The following is a 15,253-nucleotide window of genomic DNA, read 5'->3' on the forward strand; positions in this document are numbered from 1 at the left end:
CTTTCGTAACTACTGTCGATTCAACAGTCACCTACCGGTTACCTTTGTAACTATACCAAAGTAGCTGTACAACAGAATGCCCTTCGCCTTTAGTACTTTCCTTTTTCTTTTGACGACAGTAGAAAGAAATGGCTCTACTCGCTTAGAGAAGGGGCTCCGCGCTCTATCAGCTATCAGTTAGTTGGCGCTACGCGCGACTTCAGTTGACAAAAGCGAACAAGATAGCGCTAGCGCCCCCGGAGAACTTTCGTTTGTTCGCCTTCTAAAAGGCCTACTGACCTGCCGGTGAAAAGCCAGTTACAAAACAAATAATAAGACGTAGTGAAAAAGTACCAAAACAACTGAAGCCTACATCCCACTACGTCTGGGTTCCCCCTTCCTATGAACCTTAAGTCAATAGGTAGGGTCAACTATACCAAAGTGGAAGGGCCACTATCTAAGCTATTAGTGGGCTGGTTTGAACTATTGATTTACTGAATCGAGTGAAGCTGTGTTGCGTAACATATAGGTCGCCAAGGCCTAGAAGTACAAGTGGTCTCCCTAACGGTCACTCTCAAACTCACTACTTGAGTGACGAAAGTCACTTAGCTTCTTTAATAGGGCTTGCCAAAGAACCCCTCCGGGGCCCCGGGAAGAGGAAGAAGGAGATAGAGCAAAGGTCTCCTCTTTCTGTCCGCTCTTCTCGGCATGTAGAGATCCGATTGGGCTTATAGTTTAATTGGTTGAAACGTACCGCTCATAACGGTGATATTGTAGGTTCGAGCCCTACTAAGCCCATCTGACCTGCTTAATCAATGACTCCGGTAGTCACCTGAACCACTCTCTCGGATAGCCCACGGCCTCTCTTCTGGATGCGAAAGAAGATTCGATCAACGTACAAGGTTCTCCTTCTTGTGAGAAGGAGGGTTCTGAATTGTGTTCTCAGTGCAAAGGGAGTCTTTGAGAAGGTTCCGTTTTTCTGAAGAGAGAGAAGATCAGTAGAGCAGTCCAGCAGCTGTTCGGGGGTCAGCTTTGGGATTTGCCTGATCGACCCCTACCAGTGTATTAATCTACAAAAATGAAGATTGACATTCATCAATTTACCGGATCTATCCTCTTCTACTAACTTTAAAAAATGGAAGGGAAAATGTGAAGACCAAAGATGTCAACTACTAAGCATAGTCAATTGCAAATCGGCCGGTTGGTTTGCTTCTCTCCAAGTATGGGAGATTTTCCAATCTTCGAAAGACGCTCGTACTTTCTTGATCTTATGAAGAAGGGGCTTTCCTTAGCTGCGGACTTTGGGATCTTGAGAGTAGACCATGTATTACGTTAGGGAATCCGAATCAATCCAAATCCTCTAACACTCGTTTTCAGCTGCTATTTGAATACATGTTCAGATGCAAAAGAGCTCGACTTCGAGTATGGTCTTGTTCTTAACTGCTTGAGAGAACACATATATCCCCTTTTTATTGCTAAACCTCCACAAGCCTTCCCATGCTCGCTAATTGAACCGTCCGTCTTCATCTTAATCCATTTGTTTCCCGGTGGTCAACACACAATAGAATATGTTTGTTTTTGATCGGATTGAGACAAAAGTACCATTTTGTAGGATGTTCGCCGATTCTTCCTCTTCTTTCTCTCATAAAACTGGAGATACTAGCTTCTAATCTGCATATTTTTGCAAATCCTTTTCCATTTGGATTTTTGAAAACATTAACTGACCTCTAGAATTCCACTATATATAACGTTGACGTTCCGCCAAAATGTGCCAGAGCGAGTGAAAGGCAAGCCTACCCACGGTGTTAACTTGCCATCCCCAACAAATCTGCTAGCAGCCCATTCGAGTTCCGCTTGGAAACAAGAAGCTCTTCTTTATTTGCGGTTTTTTTGCCCAAGATAAGCCCATTTTTACAGAGCCAAGCCTATTATAAGAGTTCAACTGCCATATTCGGATGGAGTCCAAATGCTTGCATCTTGGGCTGAAGAATGACCCAATTCCTTAGCTTCCATGCATTAATCATATCCGGGGATGTGGGAATAGGGAGATGCCATCCATCTACATGACACGATAGCTTAAGCAAAGAATAGAGAGAGCTAAGCTAGAATACAAACAAAAAAGATATTCCACTAGCGTAGGCCTACCATAGAAAAGTCTAAAAAAACCTTTTCTTTGTCTGTCAGCGGGAGAGAAAGCAAGCTTACGGTGCTTTGGATGTTAATGTTTTTGTAGGATACTAAACACCTATATATATACATTGTTTTATACTCCTCTGTACAAGCGTATAAGAGCTATTATGCTCGATAGAAGGAAGTTTATGAATAAGTAAGTCTTTCTTTTTTGAATAGCCGGCGGGAGAACTTACTTTTCCGGCTATCGTATGAACAATGCCGTCCGCTTTTCTTTTTTGAGTTTCCATGGATCTCTCCGACGAAGTAGCGGAAGCATGAAATGCTATTCACGAATGAGCATTGCTATCTGATTCCTAAAAAAGAGATAGGGGAAGCTCACTTTTGTCAAATGGGGCTAGAAAGCATAGAACCCCGTCTTAAATCAACCCGTGAATCCAGAATCAAAGTGAGGAGAACAGGATATGTTATGAGAAGAGTGACGTGGGAATAGATTGCATTTCAAAAAGAATCTATACACTCAATAAGCCAGAACGGGAAGATTCAACTGCAAAAAGAACTGGTACGGTGTGAGAAGAGGCCTATTCTCAATAATGAACAGGATGATGCAGCTCTAGTTGCTGGAGGCAGAGGACGTGGAGGCGGCAGGAATAGATCCAGGGGGAGGACGCGAATAAAAAAGGCTATGAGGATCATAAAAATTGAGGTGGAGGGAGATTGTATAACTAAGGATCGAGTAGAGGAAGACGTCAGTCTTTTAGTTGTAGATGATCATTACCGAAAAAGATGTACATTCGAATGAAAAAAGAGGGCCTGTCTGAGAGGAAATAAAGAATATTCATTTGCGGATTCTTCCGAACAAGCAACGGATTGAGCAACTAGCGTGAAAGCCGTTGCGCGTTAGAGCATCCGTTTTCTTGCTCGGGAACGAGGGGACTAAAAAAATTGTCAAAAGCCATCTTTCTCTTTAACTAACTAAGTATTCTTAAAAATATGTATGTCTATGAGGTATTTTGACTTAATGGGAAGTAGGCATCTCATTCATAGGCAAGAGCAGGCCGGCCTGAAGGCATGAACTGAAGGCAGGCAAGAAGGCATTAAATGGCTTTTAAGGATTCGATGTAAAGATGTGGAGTACAATATCTTTCTTTCTATAAAAATATATGGAATCCGCGATCCTATCCTATTTTTGAAGTCATTTTTGCATTCGAAATTATTTTCTTTCGCAAGAGCACTCAAACATAGATTGAAGATCTTCAGTTCTTCGGTCGGCAGCCGCAGTCAGTAATAGCAAGCAGCGTCCCATACTACTTTTCCTTTGAATGTTCATTCTGGAATTGAATGTCACAAACAAGACTCATACTTCAGAAAAAAAAACTGCTTGAATCACGAGCTGTAATCCGCAGCTTTAGAGATAGGGGCGGCAGTCACAACATTGGCAGCAGTGAGCAGAGGTCAAGAAGAAGAAGCGGTTAGAGCAGTTAGAGTGCAAGCAGCGGCTCATCAAACCTTTCTGTTTCGGTTACAGCTCAAGCGGTTTGTTTTCAAGTAAGGTACTCAAGCAAGCTTTCCTCCTGAAGACAGAGTTTCGGGTGAGCTAGCAAAGAAATTCAGCAGTTAACCGGAAATTTAGGTCAAATTAGCATTTCGTAAGTTTTAGTAAGGCCAGTTATGGGAAGCAGGCCATGGAGAAAGAGAGGAATCAATCGTCCAACGCTATGTTAACAAATACGTGAAAGGTTTGATTATTCCATACACTTGAACGCGTTCCTTATCAATAGGTTTCAGAGAGACGAGCAATGATTGCTTGACGATCTTCACTGCATGAGACTAGACTTGACTCAAGCTTCATACGAAAGTATTTACTGAACTAAAGCCGTTGAGCCAAGTCAAGCGAAAGACTTATTCGAAGAAAGCTTTAAGAGAGTTTGTTGTCCCATGCCTTTCTGATGGTGAACCTCCTCCTGCTTCTTCCAATTCTGAAACTGGGATTGGCCTGTTGACTTTGCCCTTCCTTTAGACAAAGAGCCCCAGTTTCACCAAAAGACCTCTGCGTGTTGTCATTCAACTCCACACAAGCCTGTCGTTGGGCTACTTGCGTCTTCGGCAGATACAAAGGAGAAGTGACGGTCGGTGAAATAGCCCTCCAACTCGTAGCTCTTCTTGCTTAACGTGAAAACTCTCCTTTCCGATGAAAACGAGAAAGAAAGATGTCAACTACTAAATGTGCTGCTTTGTGAATTTGATACTAGGTAGTTCTCCCCCCTCGGCAGGCAAGTAGCCTGTGCGACTTACATCTCTGCTACAGGAGGGTATGAACCCCCGGATCTAGGCGAGGTGATGGCGGGGAACTCCAACAGGTTTTGGTTTCCTCCTCACTGATTGATGGAGCCCAAGACTGCTTGACGACTTTCGGTGTGGGGTCAGCTTGAGCCGAGGTCGTCTCGTAACAGGAACAGGAAGAATAGCAAACAAGCACACAAGCAGGAATAGGAATATTGGCTGTCACTATCCTCTGGTTAGCAATCAACTACGGAGCTGGCAACTCACAAGCTAGCAAGTCAACCTCTGTCAGATCTTCGGCCCAGTTTATGGACGAAACTGACTCTACTTCCTCATTCAGGCTGATATGAACTGCAAAAGTTTTCATCTTTAGCGTGGATATCGTAGGTATAAATGAAAGAAACTGGAATCAGGAAGTTGTTTCTTTCTCTCGATACGCAGAGGGGAGAGCATGCCCTGTCTCAGGCAGTATATCAGTCGTTAACGATCTTACCGGGACACATCCAATTGAAACTAGAATCCCAACCTCTTTGGAAGAAGCTCCAAATAGAAAAAAATTCAGAGCGGGGAATCTTCCTACAAACTAAAATGTGTTAAATATATATATATCTACCTCTGCCTAGAAAAACTGGAGTTTCAGGCACCCTCATGGGAGACATTGGATGTTGTCAACCGGCCTTAAAATGCTCATAAACAGCTCTTCCCCCTTTGACTTAGTTTTCGCTCTCCTCTGTTTCTAGTAGAAAAAGCCTGATCCTACTTTGCGAGTCCAACAGGTCTAGTATTCTTTTTCTTTTTCGTTTGAGGGAACGTGGTAGCCCTGATCTAGCTAAGACTTGAGATTCCATTCTATTTCATTCTGATCTCGTTATGAGGAAATAGGTGAGGCGAGGCTAAGACAAGATATGTGACTTCCCGCGCTAAGTTGTTCCAATCTCTGTACTTAAGTAACCGAACTCGAAAGTGCTGATATGAGCTAGATTTGTGCGTACAAGGGTAAAGAAGCGAGCAAGGCTACCTTTCCGCTGGAAATCCTATACCTGAGTGCTATTTGATTAGAGTGAGTTGTAATTGAGCTTGATTTACTTGCTCTTCTATTTGCATTTTTTGTTAAGTATGTGGGTGACTCATCGTCGTGAGATCGGTTGGTCGAAAATTCTTTTCAAGTAGTCTCAGTCGGCGAACTCGGCTCCACAGAAGAAGTCAGTAGTGAATCAAAGAACTCATGCATGTAATCAGTGACTAGGGATCGATCAATCGGATGCAACCGAGCCATACAAAAAGAATTGGAAAAGGGATGACGCAAGAGTAGCGGAAGGTGACTTAGCAACATCAGTCATTTCCTATAGAAAGGAAGGAAAGGATCTCTCTTCTGTCTAGACGAAAGATCTCATTTTTGCTACCGCTCTCCCTCTTATGAGTCTCTGTCAGCCGTTGTTTAGTAGCTTTCAACGTGAGTTCAGTCATTCTCTTATATACTGAAAAGTACGAACTGACTTAAAGCACGAACATGAAGGAAAGGCTGAATTCGAAACATCTTGAATCGGATTCTCTCTTCTCAGAGAGCTTGAGAGTGAAATGAGTGGGCCGGCCAAAGAAGACCACTATGGAAGTGAAAGGGGAGGGCAAGAGCGGTTCGAAGACCATAGCCCGATGTGGGTACATTGGTGTCATCGTCGTATGAAATTCACGCACAAAGGGCGCCGCATCACTCTCAATGGCATTCAAGATAATCCTTCCTGCCGTCCAATCTCTGTCCGTAAGCTGCAAGGATTGCTGAAACGGGGTGCTGTTAGCCAGTGTGTGCAAGTGCGTCAGATTCACCAGGAGCATGATCTGCAAGCAATTACTCTGGATGCTGATCCTGCAGAGCAGACACCTCCAGCTGTTCAAGAACTGCTACAGGAGTTTTATGCTTTGTTCCGGGAGCCAAAGGAATTACCCCCTCGTCGTGCCTGTGACCACCAAATTCCGTTGGTGCCAGGTGCAGTGCCAGTCAATGTCCGGCCATATAGATATGCACCCCACCAGAAAACAGAGATTGAGAAGCAAATCTGTGAGATGATGAACAATGGCATTATTCGTCGCATCACGAGCCCCTTCGCTTCTCCAGTGCTCTTGGTTCGTAAGAAGGATGGATCCTGGCGCTTTTGAAATATCCTATGCCAGTCGCGGGTTGTCCCAAGCTCAACGTAGGTTCGCAAGAGAAAAAGAGGGGGGTACCTTGTCTGTCGGTCGAAGAAGGCAACAAACAAGTGGAAGCAACCGATGCTTTGGTCATTCTACTCCTTGATGCCAGTTTGTGCTTGCTGTCATGCTGGCAAAAGCGGGGGTTTCGGCCGGCTTTACCTACTATTGGATTTGAACCAATGACTCTCGCCGTATGAAAGCGATACTCTAACCGCTGAGTCAAGTAGGTCAAGCTGAGTCAAGTCAGAGAAAATCGAAAAAAAGAGAAAGCCAACGAAAGCGCAACCAGAGTTCTCCACGGGGTGGAGCGCTAATAAAGAGAAAGCGTTATCGCTATACGAAATGAAGCAGCGGCTAGCACACTAAGATAAACCACTTGGTTTAAAAAACTACTTAGTGGCGTGTGATTTCAACACTATTCCAGAGGTATATGACAAAAATGGTGGGAGAGACCTCTATGTTCCTCAGCTTAAATCATTCTATGATTGTTTACAATTCTGTCATCTATTTTACATGAGGGCTAGAGGGTGGTCTTGGAGCAAGAAAAGTGTTGAGTCCAGGCGCATTATGGTACGACTGAGACTGAGTTGGGCAGGAGCAAGCGGTTGGATTGGCCTAACTCTTCAAGACCAAAGATACTCGGCTTCCTCTTCATCAAGTCACGAAATTCGACCCTTAGTTAGCAGCACCAAAACTAGAGCAGGCCCAAGACAAGCAAGAACAGTCAGTCAGCACCGATCAGGCAGGAAGCAGACAGTAAGCTAAGAATACTGGAAGAAGGTGGTCGCTCAGCCAAAGCCCTAGTTCAACCAGAACAGTAGGGAAAGCGGTAGAGGCCGCTCCGTAGCTTTGGTCGTCGCACTCTAATCCGCTTTAAAAGAAGCAGCTATTCTATTGCTTGGCTATAAAGCCTATAAGTAAGAACTCTGGGGAAGGAATCCGATCTGCAGATGAAGCAGAAGCAGGCAAAAGGCGAGCGCACAGCGAGGAATGTTCCATACTAGATCGACTCAACATTACCGAATCTACTCTGAGACTCTCTTCTCTTCATGGTTGGCTGTAAAAAAAGAGTCTCTTTAGTCCCCAACTCTATGGATTTTACTTTTTGGCTCAACACCTTGCTCTCGACGTTTGCTCGGGACGGGAGGCTATGAAATAGTTGAAAGCAGATGCAACATTAAAGAAAGTCAATCCAGTAGCCTTAAGTCGTACCGAACACTATGTCCTAATAGTAAGGGATTTCTTTCAACCCGGTGGTAAGCCGGTGGTACCCGGGGAAAACGTTGCCCAAAGGAAGGGACTAAACCCATCTGTTCAAGTAGTAGCCAAGTAGTACCGAAGGAGTATCTCCGAGTTAAGGAGTACCGAAGGGAAGGAAGAAAAACCAAGTGAAAGAAAGAGATCGCAATGGTCTAAGATATAGTCAGTGAACAATAACTCAGATCTGATGTCGGATCGAAACAAAAATGCAAAAAGACAACACAAACATAAAAGATCGAACTCTAATTTAGTTACTGAGTGAGATGTTTTGCTACCTACAAAAGGTTGGTTCTTCCCCTACAAACCCTACCCCTCCAAGGCAGTACTCTTCATCGGCAAATCCGAATGTCTTGATCCGAGTTGAGACCCACCTACAGAAATTGATCCATCAACGGCTTTTTCTATAGTGGCAGGAAGTCTCCAACTCTTCGATATGCGCTAGCTAGGTAATCCCTTTACTTAATCTAATATGGCATCTCTTGCTACCAGGAAGGAACTGAACTGGCTTTCCCGGAAAGAATGGATTGCGACCCTTGGAGAGCTAATGGTACTGGACTGATAGCGCACTGATTGAACCGACCCCGGACGTACCACTGGGGAACCTGTGGCTGGAGAGAATCTCTCGCGATGGAGAAATGTCAAATGGGAAGCTCTATGGAGGCACACATCGTGTCGTTCATCATCGTAATGGGACTGACTCGCTCGGGAACAGGCACAGGATTGAGGAACTTTCTGGCGTAACACACCTGTAATGGGGCAATCTGACTAGCTGGTCAAAACCCTTTCCGCAGTGTTTAAGTGGTGCTGGAAGGAATCAAGAGGGGAGGAGGAAAGTTGTACCAGGTGGAAGGAGAAGAGCTGATTGCTACTAAATCAGAACAAGCTTAGTTCTGCATGATGGCTCAATAGTGCATGGTCAACTCAGTAAACCTAACATCTCTGATCTCTGATCCAATTTCAACCCTACTGAACTCTTAAGAGTAGGTGTTTCAAGAACCTAAGTCCTTACAAAAAAAAAAGAATCCATGATCACTATATACCCCCGAAGGTACTGAGCCCAAACATCTGAAGCCATACGGATACTCACATCTGCAAAAGGCTGAGATTGAGAATTGAGGAATTGCTGAAGAATTCACGGATACAATCCTCTACTAGCCCCTTTGCTTCACATGTGCTGTTAGTGAAGAAGAAGGATGGGACATGGAGGATGTGCATTGAAACCAGGCAGCTGAATGCCAGTACAGTAAAGAAGAAATACCCAATTCCGGCACATAGATGCCCTATTGGATGAGTGGTGCTAAATATTACAGCAAGATTGACTTAAGATCTGGCTATCATCAGATCAGGATGAGAGAGGAAGACAAGCCCAAAACTTCATTCAAAAACCTGTAACTATGAATTCAATGTGATGCGGGCTTACAAATGCTCCTGCAACGTTTCAAGCACTCATGAATGATGTGTTCAAGCCCAGAAGATTTGTGTTGGTTTGATGATATACTTCTTGACAGTAAAACACTGAAGGAGCATCAACAGCACTTGCAGCTAACACTTTTTCTGCGGAATCAGCTACATGCTAAGATGAGCAAGTGTGAGTTTTGACTTTCAACGGCGGAATATTAGGGGTAAAATGGAAAATAAGGTGGCAGATGCATTTACTAGGAGAAAGGCCGGAACATCTGTCCAGCTGGTCCAAGGTGTGCAAACCGCTTTGTGAAGGCCGACTGAGAATGAGGGACCTAGTAGTGTATTTCGAAGCCTTCTAGGCAAAGCTGCTTTGGCGTGCACTGAAAGGGCGTCTTCCTTTCCTATATTATACCAGAGGTGAGTGCATAATCTGGTGTAGAACGGAGGGGATATCCTAAGTTGATGTGCACAAGTGCTTGCTCTGATTGAAGTCGATTGCCTCAACCAATTTCTTAGTACATCAACACAAGAAGTGGCGAATTGGGGATGGTACTACCTCAGTGAAACTGTGGGAAGATGGGTAGGTGGGGCCTCTCAACCAAGACATCGCGGTTGGCGAGTGGGGACTCTACTGAATTCTAGCATGGGTGTGGTAGATTACTGACATGAAGCCGGACCTCTATGAGTGCTCTACATGGCCGGATCAAAGCTATTCTAAAAACTGGATCCATTGGAGTGGGAAGTACTCAAGATGTAGAAGAGGACTCAAGCAGGTTTGGTCCTCTTTCTCTGATGTGTTCTTAGAACCCACTACCCTCCCTCCTAAAAGACCATGTGACCATCGGATTCACCTCACGATAGTCAACCAGTGAATCAAAGGCCTTATAGGTATTCACACCACCGGATGAAATTGAAGCCATAATCCAGGAGTTACTCTAGAATGGTACTCTACAACCTAGTTCATGCCTCACCGGCTCTTCTTTACAAGAAGAAAGAAGGTTCGTGGCGCTTATGGATTATAGGCAACTCAATGCGCAAACCGTAAAAAAGAAATACCCGATACCGGTCATTGATGATCTTCTGGATGAGCTACACGGTTATACTGTGTACTCAACAATCGTTTTATCTATTCCCACATCGATTCACCAATCCTGGAACTCGTTATGGATAGAAGGTCCATAGAAGTGAAAGTAGGACGACGGGAGAAAAGAGTAAGGAGTACCGAAAAAGAAGATTTTGGACTTTCTGCCCACGAAGAAATAGTAGCATTTGAAACTGGAAAGATTGACTTTGGATAGTAAATCCCCAAGGAAGGGCTATAATCCAAACAAAGGAGGAGCTAGCGGACAGTTCGAATTTCAACGATTAGGGAGGGGAATGAAACACTTGTCTTTCACAATCAATTCTTTCTTTTTTTATGTTTAGGACACGCGAAGCGAGAGCGAAACTCGCTATGAGGAGAAGACTCGGCAAGAGAGGTTTGAACAAGAGGAACTGCCGTCTAGTTGAGTTTGATCATTCTCTCTTTCTATCTCTCTTTCTTTCAAGAGCTGAATAAGGGCATATCCGCAAAGGAGAGAGAAATCGGACTTTCTTCTTTACCCCCCTCATTATTCAAGACGTGAATATAAAGTGTATTGTACTCCCTTGGATCTTTTCCGGGATCTTTACTCGTCGTTGATCAAGGAAGCTAGAAGGAAGATGGGTGGTAGGGTGAATGGACATTCGTATCCTCTCCGACTCGTCGGTTAGGAGAGTAGCGACCAAAAAGAAATCATTATACAGGATAACTGCTGTAGAGATAAAATGTAGGAAGGAGAAAGTTGGTTTCAATGAGTCATGTGAATTGTAGAAGAAATAGGTAAACAAGGCGGGTTAATATATATACATTGAAAAGCAAGGGGATAAATTGAACGAAATGAAGAGCAATCGTGAATCCTATTTTGTATACTATAAGAAAAAGGCACTGAAAACTTGGAAACGGAAGATGTTCTAACTGATATGGGTAGTCACACATTAGGCAAAATGGTGTAGTGGTTGGGCCAGGTAGCTTCTTCTTTTGAACAGCATTTCATTCTGTTTTGGATGCTTTCTACTATGTTTCAAGTGATCAAAGAAGAGTTTATTTCCCACTACTCATATCACATCTTATGTGTTGATGCAAGCTGACTAAATCAATAAGATGGTATTCGTATTTGATTAGACAAGATGGTATTCTTCTTTATTCCGGAGCACAACAATCCGGATCTCTATCTTATAGCTTATCCTTCCTATTCTGTATGTATTACGGTCATGTCAAGTCAATGGTCTGTCTGCCCTGCAACCGGTCTTGAATGGCTTCAGTGAATTGTTTGCTGAGCCTACAGAGTGACCTCCTAGGAGGACAATAGACCACAAAATACCCTTACTACCAGGCACTAAACCTGTCAATCATTAGAGAAGGGACAGAGTTCAAGATAAGACTATCTTTCCTGTTTGGTAGAGAGAGTACCGGGTATTCCGATGGTTAAAGATTCAAGTCTTAGTGGCAAAGGGGGACAGCTTTGGCCTGCAACCGTTTCCACTTTACGGCCCACAACTTGTGTTCTTCGGTATTAATTTGGTTTCTGTTTGTTTGGCTTGTCTCGTGCACCACCTGAATTGAATCATAGTAATGGGACTTTGGTAATCCAGTGATGAAGTCAATGCTGATAATGGACCATGCTTCATCAGGAATGGGTAGAGGATCGAAGAGGCCAGGGAGTTTTTAATGTTGTACCTTAGCTTGCTGACAGATTTGACACTTGTTGACAAAAGATTCCACTGATTGAAAGATTCCTGTCCAAGCAAATAGTGCCTTGATGCGGTGATAAGTAGCAGTAATGCCAGAGTGGGCACCAATACCACTGGCATGAAGTGCTTGCAAGATGTTTTTTTCATTTAGAAGTTTGCACCAACCCATACTCTTCCTCTATATCGAATTACCCCATTATGCAATGAATATTTGCTATTCTTGTGAGTGCTCAGGACTGCCAATTCAGATAGTAAATTCTGGGTGAATGTGTCTTTGCTGTACCCTACAACAATATCAGTGAGCCATTGTGGTTGACAGGAAGTAATGGCATTGAGTTCATCTGGCTCATGTAATCTAGATAGTGGTGCATCAGCTGCCCTATTCTCTGAGCCTTTTATTGGATGGTATATTGTAATCCCATGAGCTTGAGGAAAGGAAAGCTTTGTGCTGCATTGGTGTTTTAAGTCTTTGAGCAGTCAAATGAGCTAAGCTCCTGTGAATGAAACGCCGGTCCTGCTAAGCCCAAACTCTAATGTGCTTGACATGGAAGTGGGCCACTCTTTCACTGTGAGGATCTTCTTTTAGTCTGTAGCCACCCCTTGCCCACTAATGACATGACCCAGGTATTCTATCTGTGGTTGAGCAAATGAACATTTATTCAACTTCACATATAGTTGATTCTGCTTCAGAAGGTCAAATACTTGCTGCAAATGGGTGACATGATCTTGCAAGGATTTGCTGTAGATTAAGATGTCATCAACAAAAACAAGTACACAAACCGTAGTCAGCTCAGCCAGAATTGTGTTCATAGCACTCTGGAGGGTGGGTGGTGCATTTGTGAGCCCAAATAGCCTAAAATTCATAGTGACGTGGGTCTTGAATGTCGTTTTGTATTCGTCTGCTTCATGTAATCTTATCTGATGGTAACCAGCTCTCAGATCCAGCTTAGTAAACCAAACAGCACAAGATAACTCATCCAACAATTCTTCAACTACACGCATTGGGTATTTTATTAGACGAATCCATCTTATTTCCTTATTTCTCTGTTTTGGTAGCAGGAGAAGTAGTTTGTTCAGCCCGGACTTCAAAGTAGTCTCCCCCGTTGACCTTCTTTTTTAGATAGAATCCTCAATGAGTGGAAAGGACTCCTAGACTTGCTCCACAGTACTATACCATACAGAGCCCCGCCCTTGTGATATGATAAGAAGAAAAGGGGCCAGGCCGCCCTCTTTTCTTTTCCGCACCAAGCCTTCTTGTAAAATCGGGTGTATAGCTCAGTTGGTAGAGCATTGGGCTTTTAACCTAATGGTCGCAGGTTCAAGTCCTGCTATACCCAAAACAAAAAAAACCACTCGTGTATTTGTAAGGATGCATAGTAGCCTTCAAAGAGCACTCTTTGGCCTTGAGAAAAGCCCCTTTCTCATCAACATCTCAACTTCGCTCGTTGTTTGAGGTAAGTATAAAGGAGATTAGACTGGCTCGGTCATTGATAGGCCGGCCTTCTCCTTATTCATTGGATAGGGCGCGAGGGAAAGTCAAGTCAAGCACTAGTTAGGTGGGGTGGGACGCACCAAAGCAACGTTCGTTGCACTAGCGCCTTATCTTTTGAAGCTAAACAGAGGCTCGAAAGATAGAGTACGTCCAAAGTCATTGGCTGCCTTTTTGTAGTGCGCAAGTCAGAGTGAACTTCTTCTTCTGTTCTGCGAATCTACTAACGAGAACTGCCGTACAGTCCTATCTTTTTTTAAGAAAGATCATAGATGAACGTTTCGTTTTGTTACCTAAGTAGTTGAGCAATTCATTCCAAGGTAAACAAAGAGGTATTTCCTTTTCTCGTTCAGTCCTTCTCTCCTTCCATCCCAGTAGGCCTATTCATGATTTTTTGCTATCCATCTTGATCAAATAGAAGAAGGGGAAATTCAGACTAGGCCAAACACCTCAAAAAGTGAAAAAAAGATAAAACAACTTTTTTATTGTCAAGTAGTAAACCATAGTTCTCATCCTAGGAAACCATATCGATCATCGGTTCAGAGCTCCCAACTACGAAGCTCTTTTCTAGAGCGAGTCAACAATTCGTGGATCCATGGTTTGGATGAAGCTATGTACCCGGGTAGAGATGATTTGTCTCAAAGATGTTCCGCTCATCCAAGAATCTAAAACTTCATCTACATAAACTCATAAATAGCCCTTTCCTTTCTTTTCTTGACTTAAAAAGTTAATCAATCCTTTCTTTTCATCTTTTATCAAGTCTTCCTCTTCCTGATTGAGTCAATCAGGGATAGAAATTCGGATCAACTATGAGGAGTAGGGCTGCTGGGCAAGTGAATGAACTCTGTCCTAGGCATTTCCAATAAGTTCAGTGAAGTGAGGGCGAAGCCTTTTTTGAGAGGGAAAATACACTCCAAATGATATTCCATAATGGAAGGAATGAGTGGAAGATTTACTGGAAGAAAAAAATACGATACTTTTCTAGTCGTAGGTAGGGCTACCTATCTAGTTTCGTGCTTCGGGCGTACCAGATTCAATAGGCTAGGTTATAGCTGACAGATTTCTTTAAGAACTAGCCGCCTATAAGCCTCGCTAGTAGTATTCCTGCCCAGTGCCGGAGTAGTGACTCACAAGGTAAGTTCTCCTCGATGCATTTCCAACACTCTCTTTTTCTACGTACACTTTTGATTCCTCAGTAGGTAGGGACAACATTCGAGATCTCATCCGACCGTCTATTTCTCACTGATTGGGAGATTGGATTGGAATCCGAGGAGAACTGATTGGATGTCATGGAATGAATGGGGCACTACGTTGGTTACCCACTGCTAGCCTAGCGGAGATTTCTCTATTTGTTGAAAGTGGAAAGGAGTCATATTTGAATCGGAAAGTTGGGCTCGTTCACTCACACCTTTCTTTGATTATCGGTGACTTGGCTTCTTGCTCAAGTAAGCACCTGGCATACCAATTCATTATCCTTGGGGCTCGGCTCGCTCCTTCCTATCTACGTTATTCTTTCTTTGTTACTCTCGTAATGACGTTCCGAAAGAAATCAAGGTTACCAGGTCACAGCTCTGATTCTTCTTCCCTTATAGAACCTTCTCGCAAGAAATCAGTGGAAGTGGGTCCGCCCCTACAACTCATCAAATCTGCCTTCTTTTCTGTTCTGCGCTGTACATATTCTCAAGTTATGAGAAAGAATGGATTTGGATGCAATTTGGAATTAACAAAATAAACGAATGAAGAATA

The 15,253-nt window shown here is 43.5% G+C and overlaps 1 non-coding gene across 1 annotated transcript; it reads left to right on the forward strand.

Moving 5' to 3' along the window:
* The first annotated feature begins 13,282 nt into the window (after nt 1-13,282).
* TRNAK-UUU (transfer RNA lysine (anticodon UUU)) lies at nt 13,283-13,355 on the forward strand. Its single transcript has one exon. It is a non-coding gene; the product is annotated as a tRNA-Lys (tRNA).
* Nucleotides 13,356-15,253: the final 1,898 nt, after the last annotated feature.

The sequence above is a fragment of the Triticum aestivum genome, chromosome 6D, assembly GCF_018294505.1.
Source record: "Triticum aestivum cultivar Chinese Spring chromosome 6D, IWGSC CS RefSeq v2.1, whole genome shotgun sequence".
NCBI lineage: Eukaryota > Viridiplantae > Streptophyta > Magnoliopsida > Poales > Poaceae > Triticum > Triticum aestivum.